Here is a 14,562-nt window from a genome sequence, read left to right as displayed (position 1 = left end):
TGTAAGTACACACTCAATAAGCAAGTGTGTACTGTGCTATACTCTACACACTACAGATTTCGATGTTTTTGTACCTTACAAGGATAAACCATACATTTGTGCTTCTCAGTATGTTTTCAAGCAGTGTTGGTACATGGAGAGTACAAGGAATGTCATATTTCAATACAATTATTTCATGCAGTGCTGATACAAGCAGCCAGAGCCCTGCAGAGGCACAACTTCTCGCATTGTAAGTAGACACATCCATATATAAGTCATATCATGCCGTAAGTTCAGTGAACTGACATTTTATGCAATCCAGGTATTACGACTCAGTTGTCAACTCGGATGACGACGACAGCAGGTAAGCATCTACCAGCCTTTTTACTGAAATTAGCAGGAACTGCCTACAGTAATTGATATATATCAGAAAGTTTGGAAATGCATTGTTTGTCATGCAGCCCGGCACCTGCCCAAGCTAGGGTTCCAGGGTCTAGCAGCCCTACAACGGCTTAAAACTGGGGGCCGCCGCCTCTTAGCCCTGCACCAGCTGAGACTGAGCTACTTGGGCGATACACACCCCCAGCCAGGTAGACAAGCAAGCAAGCAAACTTTGTCATGTAGTCATTTATTAACTTTTTTGTGCTTTTTCTTCTCAAGGCTGTCCAAAGGAACACCTTCAGGTGGGTCACCTTCACGGTATGTACTTGCAAGTGTCATACTTCCTAAGATAAAAGATTAAAAAAATGGTGTGAAACAATGCAGTTTTCATCATTTTGCAGAAGAAAGAAAAGGACAGAGGACACTTTTGAAGACTGCGTCAAGGCGAGCCTTGAGAGATGTGCTGGCAGTCTTGCTAGCATGACGAAAAAAAAGAATGAACAAGAATGTGACGACAGTGACGCTGCGGGCCGCTTAGTCACTGCGAAGCTTCGTGCTCTAACACCAAGGCAGCGATCGGAAGCTATATTTAAGATTTCTAAAATTTTGTACGAAGCCGAGCAAGAAAGTCTGGAATTTTGAAGGGAAATAAAGCTAACAATTGTTTGAATTCAAGAGTATCATGCCTGCATTAATTTTAAAGAATATCTTTTAGAGCAGAGGCAGCATTATCCTGCTTGTTTTACCTTCCGTCCTGCACGGTTGACAATCCTTTCTTGCCATGGAACTTTGCCATCCGTGACAAAATATTGTGCAAGTCTGTCACGCACATCCATAGCAGACCTGCAACACAACATCGGAGTAGCTCAAGATACAATGCATAAAAATGTTGATTGACATAGGCTTTCCCTATTTACCTTGCAGAGTGGCAGCCTTGTCTACTTATTCCTCTAAGTCCTGGAAGGTCATTGCCGTCTGTCCTCCATAAACCAGCAGTCTCATTTCCCTGCCAGTCCTCACTGTCGGCATAGCCAGGTGGGCTGTAGGCAGATCGTGCCAATGCGCTCTCCGACATCATGAAGTTATGCAGCACAACACATGCCTTGCAGATATTTTCCATTGTTTCCTCTGATGCTCTAAAGGGCCTCCTTAATATTCGCCATCTTGCTGCCATAATTCCAAACGAATTTTCAATGACCCGACGAGCCCGGCTTAAACGATAATTAAAAGTAGCTCTCTGCTGGTACTCCTCACGTCCAGATGGGCTTAATCTGTGCTTCTGCAGGTCTGTAAATGAAAGCATGAGGCATATTAATTGAAAGCAACTTGCCACATTAAATCATTTTAAATTTTAGCACTACAGCATAAAGGAACAATGAAAAATAAAGTGGATAATGGCTGTATTTGACCTATGCTTACTGCTCTAGATCATCATCATCAGCAGCAGCCTGACTATACCCACTGCAGGGCAAAGGCCTCTCCCATATTTCTCCACTTAACCTGGTTCTGTGCCAGCTGCATCCACTTGACCCCTGCGAACTTCTTAATTTCATCCGCCACCTAACTTTCTGCCGCCCCCTGCTACGCTTTCCTTCCCTTGGAATCCAGTTTGTTACCCTTAGCGACCATCGGTTATCCTCTCTTCGCACTACATGTCCTGCCCATGTCCATTTCTTCTTCTTAATTTCTACTAGAATGTTGGTAACTTGAGTTAGTTCTCTGACCCACTCTGCACGTTTCCTATATCTTAATGTTACCCCTACCATTTTTCGTTCCATAGCCCTCTGGGTTGTCCTCAACTTAAGTAGAACTCTCTTGGTTAGCCTCCACGTCTCAACGCCATAGGTGAGTACAGGTAAGATGCAATTGTTATATACTCTCCTCTTTAGCGATACCGGTAAGCTGCTAGTCATAATCTGCAAGTGCTTGCCAAATGCGCTCCATCCCAATCTTATTCTTCTTGTTATTTCCTTTTCATGGTCCGGATCTGCGGTTACTACCTGTCCTAAGTAGACATATTCGCCTACTACTTCCAGTACTTCGCAACCTAATGTAAACTGCTGTTCCTTCCGAGGCTGTTGAACATTACCTTAGTCTTCTGCATATTGATTTTCAAGCCTACCTTTCTAGTTTTCCTGTCTAGGTCATCAATCATTATTTGCAGTTCATCCCCCGAGTTGCTTAGCAAGGCAATGTCATCAGCAAATCGCAGATTACTGAGGATTACTGCTCTAGATGGCACATTACAAAACGCGTCATGTCACTAAGGATGACTTGCATTCTATATTTGACTTAAAAAAACGAGTTTGATTACTGCAAGTACCGTTGCTTTTGAGAAAAAATATGTGGCTGGTTACTGTGACAAAAAAAAAATAGAGATTTTAATGTGGACTTCAAAGATCACAAACTAAACTGTCTGTTTAAATGAGCATAATGCTCTTTGGTCGCATTCGACTAGGGTACTTCACCCAGATATTTACTCTAAAATGGAAAACAAATAACAGAATTACCTCCTGGGCAACAAGAGCAACTTTAGTGAGCATCAGGAAATTACTGGCTATAAAATGCATAATGCTAATCATAAACAGGCTCACCACGACGGGCATAGGGACGCATGAGGAATGTCTTCAAAGGGAAGGCTTCATCACCTACAATAACGTAGGGAATGTCACCTGCCGACCCGACAGTGGTGGGGGCTGGAACACCACACCAGTTGTTGGTGAGATCTTTCAGCAAATCTGAACGTAAAAATATTCCTGAGTCCCCTTCACCACCATAGTGGCAAAGATCCACATATGTGAATCTGAAACAAATGTCATAAGAGAAGGAAATCAGTAAACTAATAATGAGTGCTGTACTAGCAGGTGAGAAAGACTAGGTTAAACCTCTCCAAAATAAATGACGCCACTATAGGAGAATATTTTACTCTGATATTGCTAAAAATATTAAATGCATGCTATCAGAACGTGTCTAGGACTTGTGTTTTTATAGCGCTCCGTCGTAAAATATTTCTCTGCAGATGCTCATTGTCTGCTGCTGCATTTCTTACAGCAATCAGTCAGCTTTGACATTAACGTTTACCGTTGCTACAACCAAAAAAGCAAAACACCGAGCTGTAGATGGCTAGAAATAAGTTGAAACCAAGTGCAGGTAATAACTTTACCTGTAATGTGCATCACAGCAGGCCAAAAGGACAACACTGAAGGTTTTTTTGTAGTTCATGTTTCTTGACCCAGAGTTATTCGGGCATTCAATGTTTACATGCTTGCCGTCAAGGCTTCCAATGCAATTTGGAAAATTCCAATAGTTTTCCATGTCCAATGCAATCTGAAACAGACACAAATTTGGCAGCAGTAGCTGGCTTAGTAAACAATTTCATAGAAGTGGGGAGAGAGAATAGTGCATATAATGATCAACCAATTAAAATTATGCGAACATAAATGTCCTCATCTCTGCTTCCTGTTTGTTCGGCTGAAACTATTTTCTTTATGAAACATAAATAATTTCACGAGTTTCAAACATTTACAAACAATTCATATAAAAAAATACTTAAAAACCTCTGAAGATGCGAGATTTCACTGCGTAATCACAGCACAAAAAGAATAAAGTAAAGGAGGCACTCCAGGGTGTAGCACTGACCATTCCATTCAACTTGCACTACATGTCACGGCAACATGTGCATACAATGTTTTAACAAGTTCTGCGGTTTGTTGAAGAAAAGAGATGTTTGTTTCCCAAATTTGTTTCCTTAATTTTAGATTAAGGGTTATCTGAACTGTCACTGCAAGGTGGCATAAACAGTAACGTGAAATTTATAGTCGTCCATGCAATGAGCTAGTACTGAACACCTTTGCACTGTTAGGAATGAGGTGGCAAGGTTCATATGGATAAGTAGAGTGCATATTTTTTCAATGCAAAATTAAAGACTGGACTAAAAGAGGAGACAGACAAGGGACAAACGCTGAAAAATTCATATTGGATGTTGCAACACAGCATCTATGGCCTCTATATTACGTTTTCACATTGCTATTCGTTTTCTTTGTTTTTTTTTAAATAATTTTCTTACCTTTCTCCATTCTACCTCAGTCTGAGGAAAAGGAATGTATTCATCCCATAGATTCGTCCATATTGCAGCTGTGGTTTCTCTTATGAGCACTGAAGCTGTTGATCGGCCAATTAAAAAATTATACGACAAGCTGCGGAACGTGTCCCCATTTGCAAGAAACCTGGAAAACAATCACATATATAATAGAGATATTGAGCAGCAATAAACTGATCGGTACGTTTTGTAAGAAGACAGAACTAATTAAAAATTAAAACAACAATGTGTCTAGTTGCACTGCATTGAAAGGTACTTACAGCGCACCACATTATACGGAGCAGGTTCAGCAAATACATCTGTGGTAAGCTGTCAACCATTTTAATTGGATAAGATTCGTCATAGACACTCACCGTACTGTAATTGCCGGTCGATCGTGGGCCGAAATCGGATCTCTAAATGAAGTCACCTGACGGCTGAGGCTGTGCTTGACGAAGCCCAGCAAAGTGTCAAAGGTGCTTGGAGGCATCCGAAGGTAGCTAAAAAGGGACAGGTGATATGTCAGTTATACCCCGTACGACGAGCACCGACTTTACGAATGCATCACAAGAAACAGTACTTACTCGCGAAAGTAGGCCTCGTCTTCCGCTCGCAGCCGTGGCAACAATAGGCGTGCCTGTCCTTCTTTATCTCGACGGCGAAACATGGGTCGCACCCAAAATCGGCGCTTCCGTGCATTCCGTGCACGGCGACGGTGCACAAGCAACGAACAGACAAGTATTAGTACGTTGACCGTAGCCAAAAGTTCATCGTTAGAACCAGGCATCCTCCGGACAAAAAGGGCGACGGGAGAAAAGCTAGCAGACGATCAAGACGACGACGCGGGAAAAGTGCGCGTTTTCCCGCCTTCTCTGGTGTCACGTGACTATCACGTTCTCGCTCAACTGGTTTGGGTACTCCCTCAGCGCCTCCTCTCTCTGCATTCCACGACAACCGCAGCGGAAAAACGCGCGTAGTGTGAGCTTCATTCCGAGGAGCTGCGACGCAGCGGCGCCGTTGACGCTGCGCCGCTGCGGGAAGTTTCCCGCCAGTGTGAGCGTGCCTTTATTGACTTGGTATCCATTCTCCAAATGACCAAACTGCAGCTGGTTGGTTGTCACGGACATCTTAAATTTGTGACAAACAAAGTGATCAAGTTCTCTCTTCTTAGCAGACGTACTACACCTGAAGGACGCAGAATTCATTTTCAAAAGAAAGGCAAGGGAGAATAAAACTGTTGAAACTGAGGTGGGTTGTTTAATTTGCTATTTGGTTGTGAGCAGTTATGTCTGGAAATTGTGTTTATTCTGCCTGTATTACATGTATATTTGAGGCCTTCAACAGCAACCTCAACATTGTGATATTTCACTTTTCTTTCCAGCATTCTTGCCCTTAAGTGCAATAAACAAAACTTTGCTCATCCATGAGAGTTTTTTGTGAATAAAACTGCAATTTGTTCCTTCTGTACTTAAATACCGTTTCACATCGCGTGTTGCACGTTCTGGCTATCATCTGGCTAAAAATGGCACTTTCCCACTTTAGACGCACTGGAAATTCACAGACAACAAAGAATACAAATTAGCCTGGTGCCTGCGTACTGTGCGACGTAACCGCACGTTAAATAATCGCATGTCATCTGCATTCTCTGTAATCTTCGACTGCAACGCCCCTCAGCAAGAGCGCTTTGGCTTTTTTAAAACTCACAATACCAAACCAAAATAATTAGCTTTATAACTTCGACCACTGTGCACATCGGGAAATGGTATGTAATGCATCTTCAGACCAAAACTTCGTCATTTAAGCAGCATTTAGTAGCGCGACAAGCAAAACAACCGGCACAGCCGCATCGCCCGCTTTCACGGTGCCAAAGAGCATATTAGCAGTCAACGTCACTCCTGACTTGCCTATTTTGCTTACCTGGTTAAAATATTTCAAGTGGTAACAATAATTTTAACATTTTGCTGGTATGACGTACTGCGCTGCAACCACAGCAAAGTTTACCCCAGCCACAGCCGGTCTCGAGGGAGAGCGCGCGCTCTCCCTCGAGACCGGCCGTGCCCCAAAGCGAGCCGAGCACGCATCGAAGTGCTGAGAGCAGCGCCACCTACGAGAGGCATGAAATGTAGGAGCGGCGCTCGCGGCCCGCTCGCGTCACCTAACCTTTCTAGCCACCATAGCATCGCCATCACTCACCGAGCCCAACGTTTTTAGATAGGTTTACCGAGCCGTGCGGCCGTGTCTACGCTGGCGTTGCCCTAGTGCTTGCATTTTTGGAATGAGCGTGGCTTCTGCCTGTCAGCGCACGTGATATTTTCATATGTGACACAATGCCCGGAAAGAGCAAGTTTCAGGCTACGTGGCTCCACCGTGACGAATACAAGCAGTGGAATGCGCCTGATACAACGAGTCCGCATCGGGCTAAGTGCAAGCTTTGCGGTAAAACTGTAGATGTGACTGCTATGGGTGAATCCGCTTTAAAAAGTCACATGAAAAGCGGCAAGCATATTGGCGCAATGAAGGTAGCGCAAGGGAGCGCGTTGAAAAGGTACCTGACGCCGGTCGCGGTAGAGCAGTCTACTAGCGCGTTTCTCGCAGTCGCCAAGCCTAAACGATGCTTGCAAAGCGCACGAGCTTGTCACTGACGCTGAAATTCTTTAGACTCTGAAAGTTGTGACATCCCACTTTTCGTACCGGTCGTCATCCCAAGCAGGGGAGCTATTTCAGCGCATGTTTCCGGACAGTGAAGTGGCAAAAGCGTTTTCTTGTGGTGAGAAGAAATGCGCCTATATGACGTGTCACGGTCTCAGGCCTTTCTTTCTTTCAGCATTGCAGCGAGAAATAGAACAGTGTGAATTCTATGTCGTACTGTTTGACGAGTCGGCAAATGACTTTCTGCAAAGTAAGCAAATGGATGTGCACGTGAGGTGTTGCGACTCTGCTCACCAAGTGACGACCAGGTATTACACCTCCGTTTTTATGGGGTATTCCACAGCCGATGACATTCAGGAAAAGTTGCTAAGCGCCCTCGAGCCTTTGCCTCTTGCCAAGATTCTTCAGATATCGATGGATGGGCCCAATGTCAATCTGAAGTTCTTCAAAGGTCTTCAAGAGCAATTGCAACAAAACCACCAAGTTCTGTGTGTGGACTTAGGCAATTGTGGGCTACACACAGTGCACAATGCTTATAGGGCTGGAGTTTCAGCGACTAAATGGGGACTTGACTGCTTGTTGTCTAGTCTGAGTGCAATTTTTGAAGGTGCTGCAGCACGGAGACAGGACTTTTCGGCAGTTACAGGCCAATATACCTTTCCTCTTAAGTTTGTCGCCCACCGGTGGGTGGAGAATGTTCCTGTAATTGAGAGAGCGTTGCTGTTGTGGTGTGACATGAAAAAGTACATTGAGGCTGCTAGAAAAAAAGAAGGCAACCTGCCAAAATGTGCATCGTTTAGTAACTTGTGAGAGTTCTGCTGTGATGCTTTGCTGCCAGCAAAGTTGAATTTTGCCTTATGTGTGGCGATGGCACTGAACCCTTTTCTGGTAGAGTACCAGACAGACAAACCAATGGTTTTTTTCCTTGCAAGGGATTTAGAAACTGTTCTCAGAAAGCTGCTGACGAAGTTTTTGAAATGTTCGATCCTGTCTGCCAAAGGGATAGTGGGTCTGCTGAAGATCAACATTGATAATGCCGAGAACCATGTTCCACTTGAAAAGGTGGATATAGGCTACAAAGCAGAGCAAGTTCTCAAGAATTCTAAAGTGAGCTCGAAGGACGTGTTTCAATTCCGGATGGAATGTAAACAGTTTTTGATCAGTGCCACAAAGAAAGTTCTAGACAGAAGCCCCTTGAAGTTTGCATTTGTTAGGGGCCTTTCTTCACTAGACCCACGGCAGATGTGTTCGAAGCCAGAGGAATGCCTTGCAGGTTTCAGAAAAGTGTTGGACACCCTCATCACTGCAGGTAGAATGGCTGATCACCTTCGAGACACGGTGCTGGCCGAGTACACGGAGCTCCTGCACGAGCAGAAACATCAGCTTAGACAATTTGACAAGTGCGCTGACAGACTGGATGAATTCCTACTCGAAGTTGTGGAGCATTGTGAAACTTCTGCTTGTCCTCAGTCATGGCCAGGCAACTGTCGAGCGTGGATTCAGTGTAAACCGACAGGTGTGCATTGAGAATCTGAAGGACCTTTCATATGTTTCACAACGAATCGTGTGCGATGCGGTTGAGAAAGCAGGTGGTGTTCTAAACATTCCAATCACCAAGGAACTGAGGATCGCTGTGTCAGTTGCAAGGCAAAAGTATGGAGCATACTTGGAAGCCCAGAAAAAGCAGGACCTCTAAGCTTCAAAGCAGAGAAAAAAGCACTGCATTGAGGAAGAGCTTGATGCAATGAAAAGAAAGAAAAAGAAGCTGGAATTGACAATTTGATGATCTCATGGCATCTGCAAATGCCTATGCTGATAAAGCAGAGGCAGAAAATAATGTGACACACATTGTAAAGTCCAATAGCCTCAGAAAGACGACCAAAGACAAGAGTGAGGAGCTACACGCCATCAAGCTCCAAATTCAACAAAAGCTGCTGGAGCTCCCCTGAAGTAGCCCTGAGGAGCTGCTTCCTAAGGATTTTTTTGTTTTGTGCAGTTGAAGCAGTGGACAATATTTTGTGAGGGTATAGGAGGTATTCACTGAGACCGCGCTACCAGGTGGCGCGAGCGTCGTCACGGCTAGCCCACCATATTGGTGGTCGGGTTCATTAGGTGTACGCGACAGACGGACGGTAGCTGCTTGTTCGTGCGGGTGCTTTTTTTTTCAAACGCTTTTCTACCTACCGCCATGGTGAACGGCTGTGTACGGGTGCAGTGCCCACTCGCGGAAGAGTGTGAACGATGAGAATGTGGCAAACGTCGGTTTTTTCCCCATACCAAAAGTCATCACTCATCGGTGCGCACGGCCGGACCAACGAAATCTCGGCACGGAGAAGGGCGGAATGGTTTCGCCGTATTAACCGCAAAGATATGGACCGCAATGCGAACCACTACAGAGTGTGTGGCAGGCATTTCATTTCAGGTAAGCACTGGAAGTCCACAGATCGCGGTTCTGCGTTGTTAGCGACTGCTTGCAGTTTGTTGTCGTAAAGCAGCTGCACGTCTCGTCGCGAGATAGCTCGTAAGCGACTGAACAGAATTGCCTTTACGCAGGTCGTCCAGCATACATAATGGATGAGTCCAACCCGGACTGGGCGCCCTCCCTTCATCTTGGGCACGGGACCGAAGGGAACAGCACCGCCGCGTCATCTCGGTACGACCGTCCGCGGTTTGTATGCATACTGGCGCGCTCATAAATGCTGCCACTGGTTACCTCCGACAGGCTTTTAACATCTTCACTCAAAAGGAACCTGATGATTTTGCATTTGTCAGGTAGCTGAATGTAAGACTTCCTTTCAGGTACACGAGGAAAAGGCGACGAGCGGAGCGATCACACAGCCCTTTGGAGCAGCAGGATATCAATGTGCAGAATGGAAGCAATGCTGGAAGAGATTCGCCAGTGCCCCAGGAAGACGGTGAACAGCTTTTTAGCGATTGTCCCGATATTAGAGAGGCACCTAATCAAGAATGCACCGACGGAGATGCATGTTCCCATGAGGGTGACAAAGGTACTGCTTTACTCGAGTTTATGCATGTTTAGAATTGCAACATTTTCATATGGCTTTCAATGAGAGAAAGCCATTTTTTTTTAAATTGATCATGCTGTCCTTGCGGTGACTTGATTTGCTGTTTGCAGATTGTTTTCGGTGGTATCACTTTTTAGGGAAGGCAGACTTTTCACAAGTCACAGACATGACAATGGAGCAAATTGAGGCCATTGAAAATGAAAATCGCCACTTGCTTGTAGAGCTGGGAGAATTGCTAAACAAACTGAACAAGCAGTCTCTTACCGAAGACTGTATGAAGGAGGGGGATGAGGACATTCTGCAGTTTTACACGGACTGCCAAATTTCACCATTCTGATTGGCCTTCTTGAAGTCCTTAAGGAAGGCATCACACACATAAGCCGGAACAGTCTCACCCTCTTCCAGAAGATGCTCATATTCCTCATCCGGCTTCGTTTAAACGTGCCATGGCAGGATTTGGCATACAGGTAACCGCCTTTTACACTTAGTTGATAAGTGCTGTGTGTAAAAATCTTTTGTCTTGTCACTTGCAGGTTTCACATATCCCAGCCAACTGTGTCAAGGGTCGTCAACAAGTGGATTGATGTTACCTTCGCTCGCCTCTCTCATGCTGTGAGATGGCCAGGTTCTGTAGAGCGGCAGGCATCAATGCCTATGTCTTTTCGGCAGTCTTTCGGGACAAAGGTAGCCGTGATACACGACTGTTTTGAGGTGTTTATAGAGTGACCTTCATCTCTCTTGCCAAGATCACACATATATTCGAACTATAAACACCACAATACAATCAAGTATCTAATCGGGATAGCCCCACAGGGTGTCGTCGCATTTATTTCTCGTGGATGGTGTGGACGCACAAGTGACAAGGTCATTACAGAATCATGTGGTGTACTGAATAACCTCCAGCCTGGAGATTATGTTTTGGCAGACAGGGGCTTTACTGTTGGGGACAGTGTTGGACTTCACTGTGCAAAGCTTGTAATTCCTGCTTTCACCAGAGGCAAGCCCCAACTTTCGGCGTGTGAAGTGGAAAAGACTCGAAGGCTTGCAAATGTTAGGATTCACGTCGAGAGAGTCATTGGACTGCTCCGCAATAAGTGCCGAATTTTAAAGTACACACTGCCTGTGGAGGTGCTTGCCTCTGCTGAAAACGGTCCCACTGTGCTTGATAAGATAGCTTTTGTATGTGCAGCACAATGCAATACAAGTAACTCTACTATTCCATTTGGGTGACTGCAGAGAAAGATGAGATAGACTATTCAGCTTTTGTAAATGTTTAATGTTCACTCTGCTATGTGGGGAAAAAGCAATAGTTGTTGCACTACACGTGCTGCACCTTTTTGCACTCACGGCAGTACCAATTTCCTTATGGTGCTGCTTTCAGCTTCACGCATTTGAAGTGAAACCACACATAATTGCACGAAGCATTGTCACACATCACCATCTTGCCTGATTCAGGTTCTTGGCAAAAGCAATAAACCTGCTCTTGAGAGGTCTCAGTGTCTTTCACAGGGCCTTGTTGGTTTCCATCACTCCTCTCAGTGTCTCCAGTAGTAACTGGCAAATGTCCACTTCTCTCACTGTTTTCAGCACAGTCTTGAAGCTCATGACTGCTTTTCTCTGTCCAGTAGCGGAAGCACAATTCGGGCAGAATTGTCTTGAAGTACTCTTCACAGCGCTTCACCATTATATTGCAGAACTGTGTGTCTTTGGAAACACGGATCACAATAAAGTCCTTCAGTGTCCACAGCACAAAATCACAGTAGTTTACTTTGCATACAAACATTTGTAACTGTACCTGGTAGTAATAAGGGTGGTCGCTCTTGAGCTTGACAGCCCCTTCCACAAGAGTTATACAGGAGGACTTCTGTTTGGTTAGCTCCCGAACATGTTCTTCTCTGCCATTATACGGGCATTTTATTTCTAGGACGCCCTCTTTGCAGCAGGTGCAATTTATGATGCCATCAGGAGAGGCGGCTAAATATGGCTGCTCGGTTGAGATGTGCAGCCCTGAATCTTTGCACGCAAAATTTAGGTGTATATTTTCTGACACACCCTTGTAGGCATCTCTTGCCTTTGATTCTTTTTCTTTCCCCCATGCAGTCTGTGGGGACCAAAAGCTTGTGGTTTCAGGGTAACAAATTTTTCTGGGTAGTGGCATTGCAGGATCAGTCAGTGATGTTCGGCAGACTGCCTTTGCATTAGATGCAGTGACACGGCCAGCCCTGAAAGCGAACCACTTAGTGCATTTGGCTTGTTCTCTTGTGTTCTTCTCGATGTTATCTGCAAGCTGAAATGCAAAACAAACTGTTACAGCCTAGGTACACTCGCTGGCTTTCTTTTTATGCTCTAGCCAAGTAAGCAGAGCTAGATAAAAAATGTAAGTACAAAGGCCAGCCATACTGTACCTGTGGCTCCACCTTGACGCTTTCAGCCAGCTGGGAACATCTCTCCACCACGGCACTCCATGTGGTAGGTTGATAGTCTTGCTGCATGTTTGTGAGAATGGCACTTGGAAACTGGGTTGCAACAGGGATGAACTCGTGCGCATACTGTGGTTCCAGAGACAGAAGTGCTGGTCGGCTCCCACTTCGGTGGCATGTTGCTAAAAACTGTGACCACTGCTCATCTGTAGTCGGTTTAATGTTCATTGAGCGCCGTTTCGCACAATATGGTGTTTCTCCATTCATTATCCTCTTCTTCATTTTTGAGGATGTAAAGCTGACATCTGATGCAGGTTTAGGTTCAATGAAACGTACTGGTGGAGGAAGCCAGGCATTATCTTTATCAGTGCAAGCTTGTCCATCCCGTCTTTGCACGACAGCCTCTATGTAGAACAAAACTGCACCAATGTGGGAACAAGCTTCCCCTAAGCCTGCCTTACATGTGCAATGGGCGGCTTGCACATTGCCATCTTGGTGTACGAGGAGCCAGGGGTACAGTGGTTTGTCACTCACTGACTGAGAGTGTAGAACCTGCATAAAAGTGAGAATAAGGTGGTTAAAAAAAATCCACAAAAGCCCTAAGGATATTGCTATCTTGCAAGGGGTTACAAAAAATGCAAAGGATGCCTACGATGGTGCCACAGAAGTATGACTAAAAATTAGCTGATGGGCAATAATTAGCAACCCGTCCGTGTACACGCGTGCACCAAAAGCTGCAATGAAGATCTGGCAGAAAGCATGACTGTCAGTGTCTCGGCAGCTGAATATTATTTGTAAAACATCACTTGTTTTGCAGTCGCACAGCAGACCAACTTTACAGCGCTGCCGATGTGAGACGCGCAGTCAAAAGGTGTTCGCGGAACGCAAAAAAAAGAAAAACTTTCTCGACACTTTGCGATCGCTGCCGTACACAACGCTTAAATCAGTGACGAAACGCTTACAAATTTCGTACTGTTTGATCGAACAGTCGGCACACTTCTGCCACTGCCGATGACTCCGAGGCCATTAAACCATTCTTATAAATGCGACAAAAAAAAAAGCCAATGCTCGACACCACGCGATCACTGCAGTTCACAACAGTTAAACCCGTGAAGCAATGTGTAAGGGTGCAGCAAAAAAACAAACGAGCTTACCTTGCCTACGATGACAACTCGGCTGTCGGCGAGAACTTTGAGGCGTGGTTCCTGCACCCCCAACCGCTGGTGAGGTAATTGTGGGCTTCTAATGCCTTGTAGCATTTCAGCTGCTCTATAGTTATGAGGCTGGTGGCATGGACAAGGTAATCCTTTATGTCGGTGAGGTCCACACGTGGCAAAAGATTGACGTCGTACTTCACTTCTGCTTCATTCAAATCAAGAGGGTCGACACCACCGCACAAATGCACTTTGTCCACATAGCGCGACTTTTCAGGATCTTTCAACTCACGTGCGTACTCGCTTAGCCGCATTCTGAGCGATCCGCTAAAAGCAAATCTTCCGAATGCTGCACTGCGCTGTTTTTTCTGAAAATATCGAATCGACACGGCACAGCTCCAGCACAGTCGTTAACAGCGGCTGCCGGCGGAAACGAAAGGGCGAAAGACTGGAACGACCACGGATATGGTGGCGACTGAGATCGACTGCAGCGACCCTAGCATGTGACGTCATGTGAATACCTCCTATAGGAAATAACCAACAATTTTATAAAACTAATTTTTTACTTTTCTGCGGGATATGACCAAACTTTCACTGTGATATTTTATGAAGCTATATTTAATTTTTTTTCTGTGCGATAGAAGCAACTCTGCGTAGTGATGTTTTTTTTTTCTTTGTGGAATAAATATTTCAGACGTTTTGAGAGCACTGTTTGAAGATCTTTGACATGGAAAAAAAATTAAGCCCTCGAAGGGGGCCTTGAAAATCCTACTAGGGGGGCTTGAAATTCCTTGAATATCCTTGAATTTTTTTCTTTGCCACCTGTACGAACCCTGCATGCATATTCATCCATTGTGGCCGTATCTTCACTGATG

General features: G+C 45.1%; 3 pseudogenes across 1 annotated transcript; 2 read left to right on the top strand and 1 right to left on the bottom strand.

Moving 5' to 3' along the window:
• Positions 1 to 6,628: 6,628 nt before the first annotated feature.
• On the top strand, positions 6,629 to 9,106 carry LOC146177992 (uncharacterized; annotated as a pseudogene).
• A 393-nt stretch (positions 9,107 to 9,499) lies between these two features.
• On the top strand, positions 9,500 to 11,343 carry LOC146177991 (uncharacterized; annotated as a pseudogene).
• A 133-nt stretch (positions 11,344 to 11,476) lies between these two features.
• Positions 11,477 to 14,107, bottom strand: LOC146177990 (uncharacterized; annotated as a pseudogene). Its single transcript, XR_014701360.1, has 3 exons — positions 13,688 to 14,107; positions 12,519 to 13,085; positions 11,477 to 12,400 (listed from the first exon to the last, which is right to left on the bottom strand). The product of XR_014701360.1 is annotated as an uncharacterized LOC146177990 (transcript).
• Between the last annotated feature and the right edge of the window lie 455 nt (positions 14,108 to 14,562).

The sequence above is a fragment of the Amblyomma maculatum genome, chromosome 10, assembly GCF_055883805.1.
Source record: "Amblyomma maculatum isolate TAMU_Amacu chromosome 10, ASM5588380v1, whole genome shotgun sequence".
Lineage (NCBI taxonomy): Eukaryota > Metazoa > Arthropoda > Arachnida > Ixodida > Ixodidae > Amblyomma > Amblyomma maculatum.
The sequence above is the reverse complement of the archived record's forward strand: the minus strand, read 5'-3'. Positions and strand labels throughout refer to the sequence as shown.